Here is a 13,410-nt window from a genome sequence, read left to right as displayed (position 1 = left end):
ATGCAGTATAGTCTTAGAAAACAGTGCAAACAATGTATAGTTACAATAGGATGCAATGGGGAAACATAGGGATAGGGGCAACACAAACCATATACTCCAAAAGTGGAATGCGAACCACAAATGGACCCCAAACCTATGTGACCTTGTAGAGGGTCGCTGGGACTATTAGAAAATAGTGAGAGTTAGAAAAATAACCCTCCCCAAGACCCTGAAAAGTAAGTGCAAAGTGCACTAAAGTTCCCCTAAGGACAAAATAGTCGTGTTAGAGGGAAAATGCAAGGAAAACACAAATCAGCAATGCAACAACGATGGATTCCTGACTGAGGGTACCTGTGGAACAAGGGGACCAAGTCCAAAAGTCACAAGCAGCTCGGAGATGGGCAGATGCCCAAGAAATGCCAGCGGTTGATGCAAAGAAGCTCTTACTAGGCTGAAGAACTGTGAATACTGCAGGAACGACAAGGGCTAGAGACTTCCCCTTTGGAGGATGGATCCCCCACACCTTGGAAAGTCGTGCAGAAGTGTTTTCCCGACGGATGGACGCCAACAAGCCTTGCTACACGCAAATCGTGCGTTTGGCGTTTTTGGACGCTGCTGGGGCCCAGGAGGGACCAGGAGGTCGCAAATTGGACCTGCAGAGAGAGGGGACGTCGAGCAAGACAAGGAGCCCTCACTGAAGCAGGTAGCACCCGGAGAAGTGCCAGAAACAGGCACTACGAGGATGCGTGAAACGGTGCTCGCCGAAGTTGCACAAAGGAGTCCCACGTCGCCGGAGACCAACTTAGAAAGTCGTGCAATGCAGGTTAGAGTGCCGTGGACCCAGGCTTGGCTGTGCACGAAGGATTTCCGCCGGAAGTGCACAGGGGCCGGAGTAGCTTGCAAAGTCGCGGTTCCCAGCAATGCAGCCCAGCGAGGTGAGGCAAGGACTTACCTCCACCAAACTTGGGCTGAAGAGTCACTGGACTGTGGGGGTCACTTGGACGGTGTCGCTGGATTCGAGGGACCTCGCTCGTCGTGCTGAGAGGAGACCCAAGGGACCGGTAATGCAGCTTTTTGGTGCCTGCGGTTGCAGGGGGAAGATTCCGTCGACCCACGGGAGATTTCTTCGGAGCTTCTGGTGCAGAGAGGAGGCAGACTACCCCCACAGCATGCACAAGCAGAAAAACAGTCGAGAAGGCGGCAGGATCAGCGTTACAGAGTTGCAGTAGTCGTCTTTGCTACTATGTTGCAGGTTTGCAGGCTTCCAGCGCAGTCAGCGGTCGATTCCTTATCAGAAGGTGAAGAGGGAGATGCAGAGGAACTCGGCTGAGCTCATGCATTCGTTATCTAAAGTTTCCCCAGAGACAGAGACCCTAAATAGCCAGAAAAGAGGGTTTGGCTACCTAGGAGAGAGGAAAGGCTACTAACACCTGAAGGAGCCTATCACAAGGAGTCTCTGACGTCACCTGGGGGCACTGGCCACTCAGAGCAGTCCAGTGTGCCAGCAGCACCTCTGTTTCCAAGATGGCAGAGGTCTGGAGCACACTGGAGGAGCTCTGGACACCTCCCAGGGGAGGTGCAGGTCAGGGGAGTGGTCACTCCCCTTTCCTTTGTCCAGTTTCGCGCCAGAGCAGGGGCTAAGGGGTCCCTGAACCGGTGTAGACTGGCTTATGCAGAATTGGGCACATCTGTGCCCAACAAAGCATTTCCAGAGGCTGGGGAGGCTACTCCTCCCCTGCCTTCACACCATTTTCCAAAGGGAGAGGGTGTCACACCCTCTCTCAGAGGAAGTTCTTTGTTCTGCCATCCTGGGCCAGGCCTGGCTGGACCCCAGGAGGGCAGCTGCCTGTCTGAGGGGTTGGCAGCAGCAGCAGCTGCAGAGAAACCCCAGGAAGGGCAGTCTGGCAGTACCAGGGTCTGTGCTACAGACCACTGGGATCATGGAATTGTACCAACAATGCCAGGATGGCATAGAGGGGGCAATTCCATGATCATAGACATGTTACATGGCCATATTCGGAGTTACCATGGTGAAGCTACATATAGGTAGTGACCTATATGTAGTGCACGCGTGTAATGGTGTCCCCGCACTCACAAAGTTCAGTGAATTGGCTCTGAACAATGTGGGGGCACCTTGGCTAGTGCCAGGGTGCCCTCACACTAAGTAACTTTGGACCTAACCTTTACCAGGTAAAGGTTAGACATATAGGTGACTTATAAGTTACTTAAGTGCAGTGTAAAATGGCTGTGAAATAACGTGGACGTTATTTCACTCAGGCTGCAGTGGCAGGCCTGTGTAAGAATTGTCAGAGCTCCCTATGGGTGGCAAAAGAAATGCTGCAGCCCATAGGGATCTCCTGGAACCCCAATACCCTGGGTACCTCAGTACCATATACTAGGGGATTATAAGGGTGTTCCAGTAAGCCAATGTAAATTGGTAAAAATGGTCACTAGCCTGTTAGTGACAATTTGGAAAGAAATGAGAGAGCATAACCACTGAGGTTCTGATTAGCAGAGCCTCAGTGAGACAGTTAGTCACTACACAGGTAACACATTCAGGCACACTTATGAGCACTGGGGCCCTGGGTTACCAGGGTCCCAGTGACACATACAACTAAAACAACATATATACAGTGAAAAATGGGGGTAACATGCCAGGCAAGATGGTACTTTCCTACAGTCCTACCTCCCTGGAGGAACAGGTAGTGAACTAGCTGCAATGCAGCCAGTTCACTACCCTTGTCATAATTTGGTAGTCCTGCACCGCCACGCTGTCGGCGGTCTGGCTGCCACCACCAGCGCGGCGGGGAAGGACCGCCTGCGTCAGAATAGCCCCCTTATTCCTTAGAAAACAGTGAGAATGCTGTTATTTCACAAATGTACCTGGGTAGCGTCAAAAACAAAGCTGCACGGGCGAGTGTGCATCGAAAAAAGGCCAGCAATGCGTCGATTTCTCACTTGCAAGCGAGACCGTACATTGTTCCTCCTCCGGTCGGGTTGACGTGCGTCTCCCGCTAGAAAGAGATGCGTAGATCCAGACAGGCACCTCGGGTCCTGGCAGGCTTTGCGTTGATTTCCATGCCCATTGATGTTGCGTTGAAAATCCGGCCCACGGTATCACAAAACCGCGCTGTGTGGGGTTTGCGTCATCATCAGCCTCCGTTAGCAGATGTTATGCATTGTTTCTCCAGCCGTGCTGCATCGATCTTCCAGCCACAAAGCTGGCAGTGCGTTATCAGGTGGGTCACGGAAGGTGCGTCAAAAATGTCCCCGCACGGCGATTTTCAGTTCTTGTCTGCCAACTTCACCTTTCAAGGGCCCAGGAACTGGATAGGGCACCACGTGGCAGGGCAGGAGTCTCAGCAGAGCAATATTTACAATATTTAAAGGCAGTCACCATGTTAATCTATGAGAGTGATAGACCTTGCAAAAGTGATAAACAAATTTGGCAGTATTTCACTGTTAGGGCATGTAAAACACATAAGTACATGTCCCACCTTTTACACACACTGCACCCTGCCCATGGGGCTACCCAGGGCCTACCTTAGGGGTGCCTTACATACATAAAAAGAGAAGGTTTAGGCCTGGCAAGTGGGTACAAAAATGCACACACAGGTACTGCACTGGCAGGTCTGAGCCATGTTTAGGGGCTACTTAAGTGAGTGGCCCAACCAGTTCTGCAGGCCCACTAGTAGCATTTGATTTATAGGCCCTGGGCACCTCTAGAGCACTGTACTAGGGACTTATTAGTAAATAAATTATGCCAATAATGGAAAGCCAATTACACATTTTACATAGGAGCACTTGAACTTTAGCACTGCATAACAGTGGTAAAGTGCCCAGAGTATCAAAAACAGCAAAAACAGAGTCCGGCACACTTCAACAATCTGGGAAAAAGAGGCGAAAAGTTAGGGTTAGGCCACGCCAAGGATGCCAAGTCTAAGATATATATACGTATTTATATATATACATATATATTGTAAAAGCATGTATGGTGAAGGCATACTCATTGTAAAGGCATGCGTGGTAAAGATGCATACGTGGTGATGGCACGCAGGGTTCAGCCGTCATTGTAAAAACTGTTTTCCCTCAGCAAGGAGGGAGAAGCTTCCAGAGGCTTCCCTTTCAAGTCCCTAGGCATCCTGTACTCCCTATCCTGAATAATACAGGGGGTATACAGCCCTTTGTGTGGAGACAGGACACAGACTATTCAAGTGTAAGTAGTCCTGTGACAAGCTTCGCCCTCCCATCCACCCCTCAGGGCCCAATGGTGGCTCAGCGAGGGGGACTGCATGCCCCCTCCCCATTATTAAGTAAATGGACGCCGGAGGTGGACGTCACCGGGTCAATTAGAGGCAAGGGGGGATGGGCTGCATGCCTCCCTCCCCTTTATTTTGAATTTGGACCCAGGGGATGGGGTCATGGGGGACAGGACTGACTCGTGAGCAGGGCCCACTGTTGCCTCCTTTCCAAATATTAGATATTAAAGATGCCTGGGCCCTGGTTCACCCCAGGAATCAAATAATTTAGTAAAATTTTAAAAAAGAACATCACCAATCGGTGTTTTGCCTTTCTTCTTAAAGCTGCTATCTCACAGGAGTCCTCTGGGAGTTCTGCGGGAGTTCGGAGGGATCATAAATTAAAAAAAATATATAGTTTGAGCCCAGGGAAGTCCTTCTGGGACCACTACATAAGGAATGGGAAGGGAAATTAGGGTATTTCTAACCTGCCCCCTATATCTTTTTTTTTTTAATAATCTAAAGAGAGGTGACAAAGTCCCTGAGTCTTGTAATGGCTGCCTGCAACATTTTTTCTTATCTTGCAAGCAGCCAATCAAAACGTGTGCTCTTGTGGGAATGAGCTGACCAAAGGGGGAAAAAGTCCCCTGGCCAATCAGAAAACTATATTCTTTCACACTGAGTTTGAGGGAATCTTGCTAAGTAGTTCAGACCCAAGCGTCCAGATATACATATGTTTTTTATCCTTAATATCTCAAAAACTAGTGAATGGATTCAGATCAAATTTCTGGACCAAGATCTAGCTTTCTGCCAAATTTGATGTAATTCCGTTCAGCAGTTTTGTGGTATTGCTTTCCAAAAAGTGTATGGAAAATGCATTGGGAAATTTGGTTTTGGGACCTCACTTTTTTCTACGCCCCCTTTGACTGATCATCCTAAAACCTTTCAGGAAAGAACTGAAGTGAATGAACTTTTCCGAAAAAAATACCCATAACTTGTTCCACCGTCTTTGACTCAAGATCTCTTCATTTGCTACGTGCTGTGTTGGAATCTGCCTCAAAATGTTTTTGGTGATGTCAGGTGCTACTGGAACGAGCCAACAGAATGTTACCGATGGACGTTCTCTCTGCCGGCAGTTGCCTGCTGACTGGGAGAGAGAGCACCACATACGAGAAGTTCTGCTATAATAAATACATCCTAAGTGCACCTCAAGCAGAGCTACCGATCATTACTTCATTTTTGGCGACGAGTCAGCAGGAACGACGATGGGCACTCAGTATGGATGCTTGGATCCCACTTTTTTGGAATTCAACAGAAGGCTTTAATTTATTGCTACCCGTGGATTCAATTCAAGTGCATTGACTACTCTTTACTAAAAACTATTTGTATTTTACCTGGTAAGTGTACTTTGGCTTTACGCTGCAATCGTCTTTATTCTCTCACGCATGCTTCGTTTCAAGCAGTTTGGACACGAGCGTGCTGACTTACTGGGTCCTAACATTACTGGAAAGGGGCTCAATCTCCTAGCAACAAAGACGTCAAGCCACGTTCACCGACGCCATCGGCGGCCATTTTAGAGATTAGGGAAAACACTTGTTATACATATATGCATTTGTGGTGTTTACCTTCATGTCTACAGAAGCAAAGCACGTCCAGCTACATCATCGGCTGCCATATAGAGCGCAAAGGAAGCTTTTATTGCTTAACTTTATTTTCAAGGCGTTCGTTTTCATCCCTCCCATACCGGATACACAGTTATGACATTACCATGCATATTATTGTACCTTTTGCGGTGATAGGCACACCTTAAGCTGAAAAAGGAGAAGGAAAGAGGAAGTAAAGAGGGAGAAAAGAGGAAGGATTAAAAATAAAAACAAAGAAGGATATGTTATAATTAGCGTTCTTAAAGTGCGTTTTGCATTTTTATTATTGCTATAATTAAAAAAAACATACACATATAGTACAGCACTTGTAAAAAAAAAAGGTTTTGTTAGTATAGGCATATGTGTCAATTTACTATAAGTCATATTGTACAGTAAGACATGGATATTCCAGCTACAGCTTTTAATTCCCCACTGCAATTCTTGATGCAATCGGGGAGTCCTCACATTCCCGGGAACATGGAGCTTTGGGTAGGTGCTGAGCTGCCTGGTGGTCCTGGATTGCAGGTTCACTAAAACCAGCTTGGACTACTGATGCCCGCTGTTTTCCGATGCGGCCCATCCTTTAATACAGGGAGGGTTCCAGTGATAAACAGATTCCTATTTGGTTTTGACATGTGGATTAGGTACGTTTTGGTCCTGACGAATCGCTTAGATCTTAATTGACATCTTTTGCAAGAAACATGTTGACTAGTATATTAGTAGCATGGTGATATCTGTGCCTACCTTTTGCTTTCCCTGAATTTTGGGATTGCTTTTTGTTTATTTTGAGGGTGGATTAGACATCATCTCTAATCTTTACCCGTATTTGGTTTTTAATCATGACATGGGTCGTTGTTTAATTAAAATAATCTTTCTAGACCTCTAGCCATTTTTATTCTCACACCCCCACATACCAATCCCATTTTCCGCCATTCACCGACCAGCATTTCTACATTTAAAAGATGTCCAGCAAAGAGCCCTCATGAGGGGCCCATCAGGCATTGTAGTGCCGGCCTGACGCGGAGCAAAAGCCCGATGATGAAGCATGTCACCATTTGGTGAGTGAGGGCTCTTGTTCGAAATCAAATAGATTTTTTGGATCCTTAGAATTTGTACAGTACCCATTGTTTGGAACTGTATACCCTTGTCTTTTTGAGCAATCGCGGAGTCCACCAATAGAATGGGAGGAGTGGATAGATATGTTTGATAACTATCTTGAAGCTTTAGATGGTTTAGGTTTCTCTTCTGATAGGAAAAGAGCTATTTTACTTAGGGCCATATGTACGAACACATTTTCCCATTGACACAAAATGGGAAAAACCCTTTGGTTCATCTGGCCCTTAGTTCTTTAAGCAAAGAGGGTCACCATGTATTTAAATATTTGCAAAAGGCTGTTGATGAGGCAGGACAACCTACTGAAGATGTATTTATAGAGGCGAGGTGAAAGTTGTAGTTGAGGTTTGCAAAAACTGAAAGTGTTGTCATGCAAAGATTTAAATTTTATGCGCAACCGCAAAAAGACAGTGAATCTGTGGACGAATTTGTCACCCGTTTGAGGGAGCATTCAGTTAAGTGCAGATTTGGGGCGATGACTGAGGAATTAATCAGAGATCAGCTCATTGTACAATGTAGAAGCAAGAAAATGGAAGAAAGGTTGTGTGCAGCAATGGATCCTATGTTGAACGATGCTATAGAGATTGCAAAAGTGGTTGAGTTTTGTATGAAGCAGATGGAAAGGAACGAGGCAAGATGTTCTAAAGAAATATAATTGATTGAGAGTGACGTAGCTGTCACTACTAAATCGTCGTGGGGGAGGTACAGTAATTATTTTTCCAGCAACAGTAGAGCTAATAGCAAAATGTGTACCAAGTGTGGTAGTAAGTATCTCACTTCTGAATCAAAGACTTGTTTTGCTGTAGAGAAAGAATGTCAGAGATGTGATCGTAAAGGGCATTTTGCAAGAGTTTGCAAGGAGAAAGAACTTAATAAAGGCAAAGTGGCCATGGTTGTTGATGCGGTAGGGGACATATTCAAGTGTGACAAAGTTGAGAGAGTTTTGTGCGTGTCTGAGGCTAACAGTGTAGAAGTAGAAATAGGAAGAATGTGAAAACCCAAAGCAGAATTTATCATAAAGAATATGCCAGTGGAGCTAATGGTACATTCTGGTTCCTTGTACACCATTATACCAAAATGTCTGTTCTTCCAAAAGTGGCCTTCAGCTCGATTGTTACCAAAAGACAATAATCCTCAAGGTTATCAAGGGAAACAGATTGATATTATTGGTTATATGCTCACTGAAATTGTATTCAAAGAAAGGAAGATCCTAGACAAGGTTTATGTGGCAGAGTATGGTCCTCCTATTTTAGGTTAGCAATATCAATATGATCTTCATATTATCATAAATCCTTGCGCTCCTACCCATGTCACTGTTGTAGAAGATATCTCTTTAACAGATATTTTTTGTGGAGCAAAGGACATGTTTATAAAGGAAATGGTGAATTGAAAGGTTATGTTCATGAAATCAAATTGAAACAGGGATCTATTCCTGTACAACATAAGGCCAGGAAAGTGCCAGTATTACTTAGAGGGGAGGTTAAAGAACTACTCGAAGAAATGTTGGAGAATGGAGTTATTGAACCTGTGGAGGCATCGGAATGGTTGTCACCTGTTGTCATTTTTTTTAAAAAAAGACGGGAAATTGTGATTCTGTGTGGATTTAAGAGGGATGAACCAAAATATAGTCACAGACAATTTTCCATTGCCAAATATCAATGAGTTGGTTTTGTTAATTAAAGGTGCTAAGTATTTCTCAAAGTTGGATCTTAAACATTCATGCCATCAAATAAAACGACATCCAAAATCAAAAGCCCTCACAGCGTTCATCACCATGGAAGGCACGTATCAGTTCACTAGGATGCTTGTCGGGTAAGCATCTGCTGCTAGTGTTTTCCAGAGAATGATGAATGAAATTTTCAAGGGCTTGGATAATGTTTTTTCAAGATGATATTCTAGTTTTTGGTGATACTATCGAAAATCACGATGTTACCCTGAAAATTATGTTGGATAGACTGTCAGTATTTGGACTGACCTCAAGGCAAGAAAAATGTCAGTTCCCGGTGAAAGAAGTGGAATATCTTGGTCACTCCTTGTCCGAGGAAGGGATCAAACCAAAAAAGAATTTGTTAGGAGCTATTAGATCTGCACCTCCACCTAAAGACAAAGAACAACTGCGATCCTTCTTGGGCTTGATCGAATATTACTCCAAATTTGTGAAGAACTTTGGCAGTAAGACGGAAAGTTTAAAAGTACTTTTGCGTAGTGGAACTGGCAAGGGATCAGCAAGACTGGGCATATTAGCCTCATGCTTGCAGGAGTATAGTTACAGAATTGAGTACATTCCGGGTTGGCAACTAGTGGATGAAGAAAAAGTGCTAGTGTGTGAACAAGAAGGGGCTGCTGCGAGTGTGCTTGAAATCACTCATTGGAGTAAGGGCATAGTAAATGAGACAGATTGGCTTTTGGCAATGGAGGATGACAATGTATTAAAAATGTTATAGACTTAATGAAAAAAGGGAGGAGGCAAGATAGCACTCTTCCAGTGCTAGTACGGCCTTACAACAAAGTATTGGATGAGCAATCAGAAATAAATGGTAGGATGGTTTTGCGAGGATTAAAAATTGTTCCACCTGCAGCTGTACGGGAAAGGTTGTTCGACATTGCTCATGAGGGACACCTGGGACAAACCATTACAAAAAAAAGTCTGAGAATGGAGTTTTGGTGGCCTGGCATGGATGATGATGTTGTGAGATGGGTTGAGCGGTGTTCTGAATGTATACAGAGTGAAAAGCATTTGAAAGTTGGAGCACAATGTGGTTGTGGCAGTATAACAGATCCTGACAAGCCATGGCATGGCGTATGCTTGGATTTCATTGGACCGTTGTCAGGAACAGGTAAAGGAAGGAATTTTGCACTAGTTATAGGGGATGTGCACTCTAAATGGCTAATTCATGACTCAGGTCACAACGTCTGCAACTATAAGAGCTTTGAGAGATAGTTTTACTGAGGAGGGTTTTCCCATAGTTCTGATCAGAGACAATGGTACACAATTGACTTCGAGTGAAATTAAAAAAAAATTGGGAGTTGTGTGGTGTAAAACATGCACATACAGCCTTATATAACCCTTGTGCCAATAGAATTGTAGAACAGGCTAATCACATGACCAAAGGGGGGTTACAGTTAGCAATAGCTAATGGATTGGATGTAGAGCTCGTAATCTCAGAGCTTGTTTGGTCATATCGTACCACAGAGAGCCTAAGAACAGGCATGATACCATTTTCGGACATGAGAGGTAGAAAACCCATGTGTAGACTTAAACCATCGTGGATGGGAAATTTGATTGAGAGGTGAGATTTACCCTACAATGGTCATGAAAATAAAACAGTTTGTAGTGATCTGAGGATAAAACCAGGAGATTGGGTGAAAGTTAAATCAGGAAGGGTGAGGAAAGGTATGAGCACATTTTTGGGACCGTTCAGAGTGCAGGAAGTTCAAAAGTGGCATGTGGTTCTCTCAAATGGACAACGCTGGAATTCAAGGAGGGTGGCGAAGTATGGTTCTGAATTGAATGAGAGGAATGGAGAGAGTAGTGGTGAGTGCAGTGGTTATATGTTAATGGAGGATGAAGATGTGGCATATCCTCGTGTGACTTGTAGAGGGGTAAGTGGTCAGGTAGGTGGCGGAAGTGGTGAGCATGGTGCAAATTTAGCAGCTGGTCTTGATGCTACTAGTGTAATTCCTAATCTTGTAGGCACTAGAATTTCTAGACTCAGAAGACCACCTTTGTTTTTGAATGATTATGTCACGTAATTTTGTAGTTGTTTATTATTTGTTATGGTTTCAGTTTATATTCACAGTGTATTATTTATCATTTTTTTATTTCTGGAGTAAGGTATTAATTGTTCATTTTACTGTGTAAATTATAGTCAATTGGTTATAGTTCATTTAAGATTAGTGAAGGAGGATGTGTTGTAATCTGCCTTGAGGTGTTTTTGGTGATGGCAGGCTCTACTGGAACGAGGAGACAGAATGTTACAGATGGACGTTCTCTCTGCCGGCAGTTGCCTGCTGATTGGGAGAATCTTTTAGACAAGAGTGGCAGTGCTTAAGGTGCTGTGCGAACTATGTGAATTCAAGGTGTGTGGAACTGAGTTTTACTCCACAGAATTCCACGGTGTTACATAAATGCTCAGCCACAAACCCCCACTATGTCCAGTCAAAGTCTCAATAAATTAATCCTGGCTGAACCCTTGGTAGCTTGGCAACGAGCAGTTAGATTCTGCAGAATTCTGTGAGCAGGCAAAATCAGGAACATTGCGCTGCTCATGATGATTGGTAGCATCAGTAGCTTCTTCTGTGCTGTAAGGGTGAACAGCACTACATCGCTCTCCAGAGGGGGCTGCTTCTTTCTGCCACACAAGGAGATTTTGTACTTGAGCAGCAACTTTCTCAGCGCAAATGGTCACGACATGCTGTGACTGTCTGCTTTGAGATACCCCACTGAGAGGCGTTCTAGCACCCAAAAATCAAGAAAGGGGATACAAATTTCTCTCTTGCTATCTTATCATTGGCAAGTGACACACGAGAAAAAACTGGTCCCAGTATGACTGACAAACATTACTGAGTTGTTTTCAACTGATTCAACTCATTTTCTTACTTGGGTCTTTGCTCAGCGACATATGTTTATCTCATTATAAGATGCTTGTTAGAAGACTTAGATTAATATATCACAGTTACTGATCGTTTATATTCCTATGCCAATGAAGTGGGACTCATCTTTACATACCTTCAGTGCCTTGAAAATGTCACAACGTGTGACGAAACATGTGTTGGCTGTTGTTGTATATTTGACTGATTCTGTGCAACTTGAAAAAGAATAAAGCAAACATTGATTCATCTATCACTAGCACGATCGGCTGATATTGATCGACTGTACAAGAAGATATAGATATTCATCGACCAATAAGTCAATAATGGACTGAGATTTAGATTACTTTTTTCTTTTCATATACATTATTCCAAAGGTCATTGAGTGCTATGGGAGTTGTGAGACTATTTCAAGTAAAAAATAGTTTCAGTTGGGATTAAAACACGTTGCCAATAATCAAGCTTTCACAAACCTTGGAGTGCAAGCTTCAAATAAAAACACCATAGAAATATATAAAAAAAAACAAGACATTTCAGTTAAGTTCAGATTTCACAAGCACAAAACCATAGAAATACAGCTATTGTACTTAGAGCTATGTCAAGTAAATCTATCTTGTGCCATAAGGTAACTACAACTCGTGTTCCCCCATGCACAGTTTGCTCATTATTAATTTTACTGCAAATGTTAAAGTGATATTATCAATGAGGTCACAGAAGATGTCATGAGTGATGATATATCTGGTGTAATTAGCAATGCATGACAAAGGCTTGAGTTATAGTTACCTCAGGACAGGAGTCACGGTTACTTAAAATAACTGTAACTATAACAGCTGAATATCTATTGTTTTTGTGTGTGTAAAATGTGTACCTCTTCATAATGTCCCTGTAACCTTTGTTTTTTCAGTGAATTTCTAGGTTTTTTTTTAGTGTTAAGTAAGATGGCCATGGGGCGTGGCCAACATGGCGGCCAGTGCGGTCGCATAAACCCCAGCTCCCCTCTCAGCCCTCGGCAAAATCCTTCATAACTCGCATCTGTTCACCTAAACGGTAGGCGCCGTATGCGCAATCATCGGGACCCCTCAGGCACTGCAGAAAACACTCCAGGTGCCTCCGGGGTCGCTGTGCCGCGATCATGTGGACGAGAGCCCGAACAGCCCACGCGGCCGCGAACAAGGACAGACTCGGCAGCCTTCGCACCCCGGTCGGGGGTGAAGCAGAGAAAGGGCCGTAACCTGAGCACCGTATAGCCGACCTGGCGGGGCGGCGGCGAACTCGGCTCGGGACCTGCAATAAAGGTGAGGGCCCAAAACAACAAGAAGCGGCCTTGCGGTCTCGAGGCCCCCCTGCCCAAGCCGCATTAACCAAGCACAGCAGACCCGTCACATGGGTGGCGGCATTGTACCAGCAGGCCTCCCGGCGCCGCTCCCTCGGGTTAGCAGGACTCCTCCCCTCTCCAGGTCGGGCACACGGGGCCCCGTAAAGCAAGTAAGCCACCCGGAGGCACCAATGCAAAGCCGCGGTCAGAAAAGGGGAGCTGGCGGTTTCCCGCCAGTTTCCCGCTGGCCCAGGGAATCCGACATGGCGGCGCTGCTTGCAGCACCGCCATGGGGATTCCGACTGCCTTCCCGCTAGCCTGTTTCTGGCGGTGTCCACCGCCAGAACCAGGATGGAGGGAACGGGTGCCGTGGGGCCCCTGGGGGCCCCTGCACTGCCCATGCCACTGGCATGGGCAGTGCAGGGCCCCCCCTAACAGGGCCCCACAAAGATATTCACTGTCTGCTGTGCAGACAGTGAAAATCGCGACGGGTGCCACTGCACCCGTCGCACCCCTTCAACTCCGCCGGCTC

The 13,410-nt window shown here is 45.2% G+C and overlaps 1 long non-coding RNA gene across 2 annotated transcripts in view; it reads right to left on the bottom strand.

The window, feature by feature from the left end:
* The window catches only part of LOC138284223 (uncharacterized), a 120,611-nt gene that overhangs the window by 22,733 nt on the left and 84,468 nt on the right, over positions 1-13,410 (bottom strand). Inside the window, exon 4 of one of the 2 annotated variants that reach the window (XR_011201363.1) lies at positions 5,843-6,028. The exons of the other annotated variant lie outside the window; for it this stretch is intronic. This is a non-coding gene — a long non-coding RNA (uncharacterized lncRNA). The remainder of the gene's footprint in view (positions 1-5,842; positions 6,029-13,410) is intronic. 2 annotated transcript variants of the gene reach the window in all.

This window comes from Pleurodeles waltl, chromosome 3_1 (assembly GCF_031143425.1).
Source record: "Pleurodeles waltl isolate 20211129_DDA chromosome 3_1, aPleWal1.hap1.20221129, whole genome shotgun sequence".
NCBI classification, from domain to species: Eukaryota; Metazoa; Chordata; class Amphibia; order Caudata; family Salamandridae; genus Pleurodeles; species Pleurodeles waltl.
Note: the sequence above shows the minus strand (reverse complement) of the source record. Positions and strands in the feature narration are given on the sequence as shown.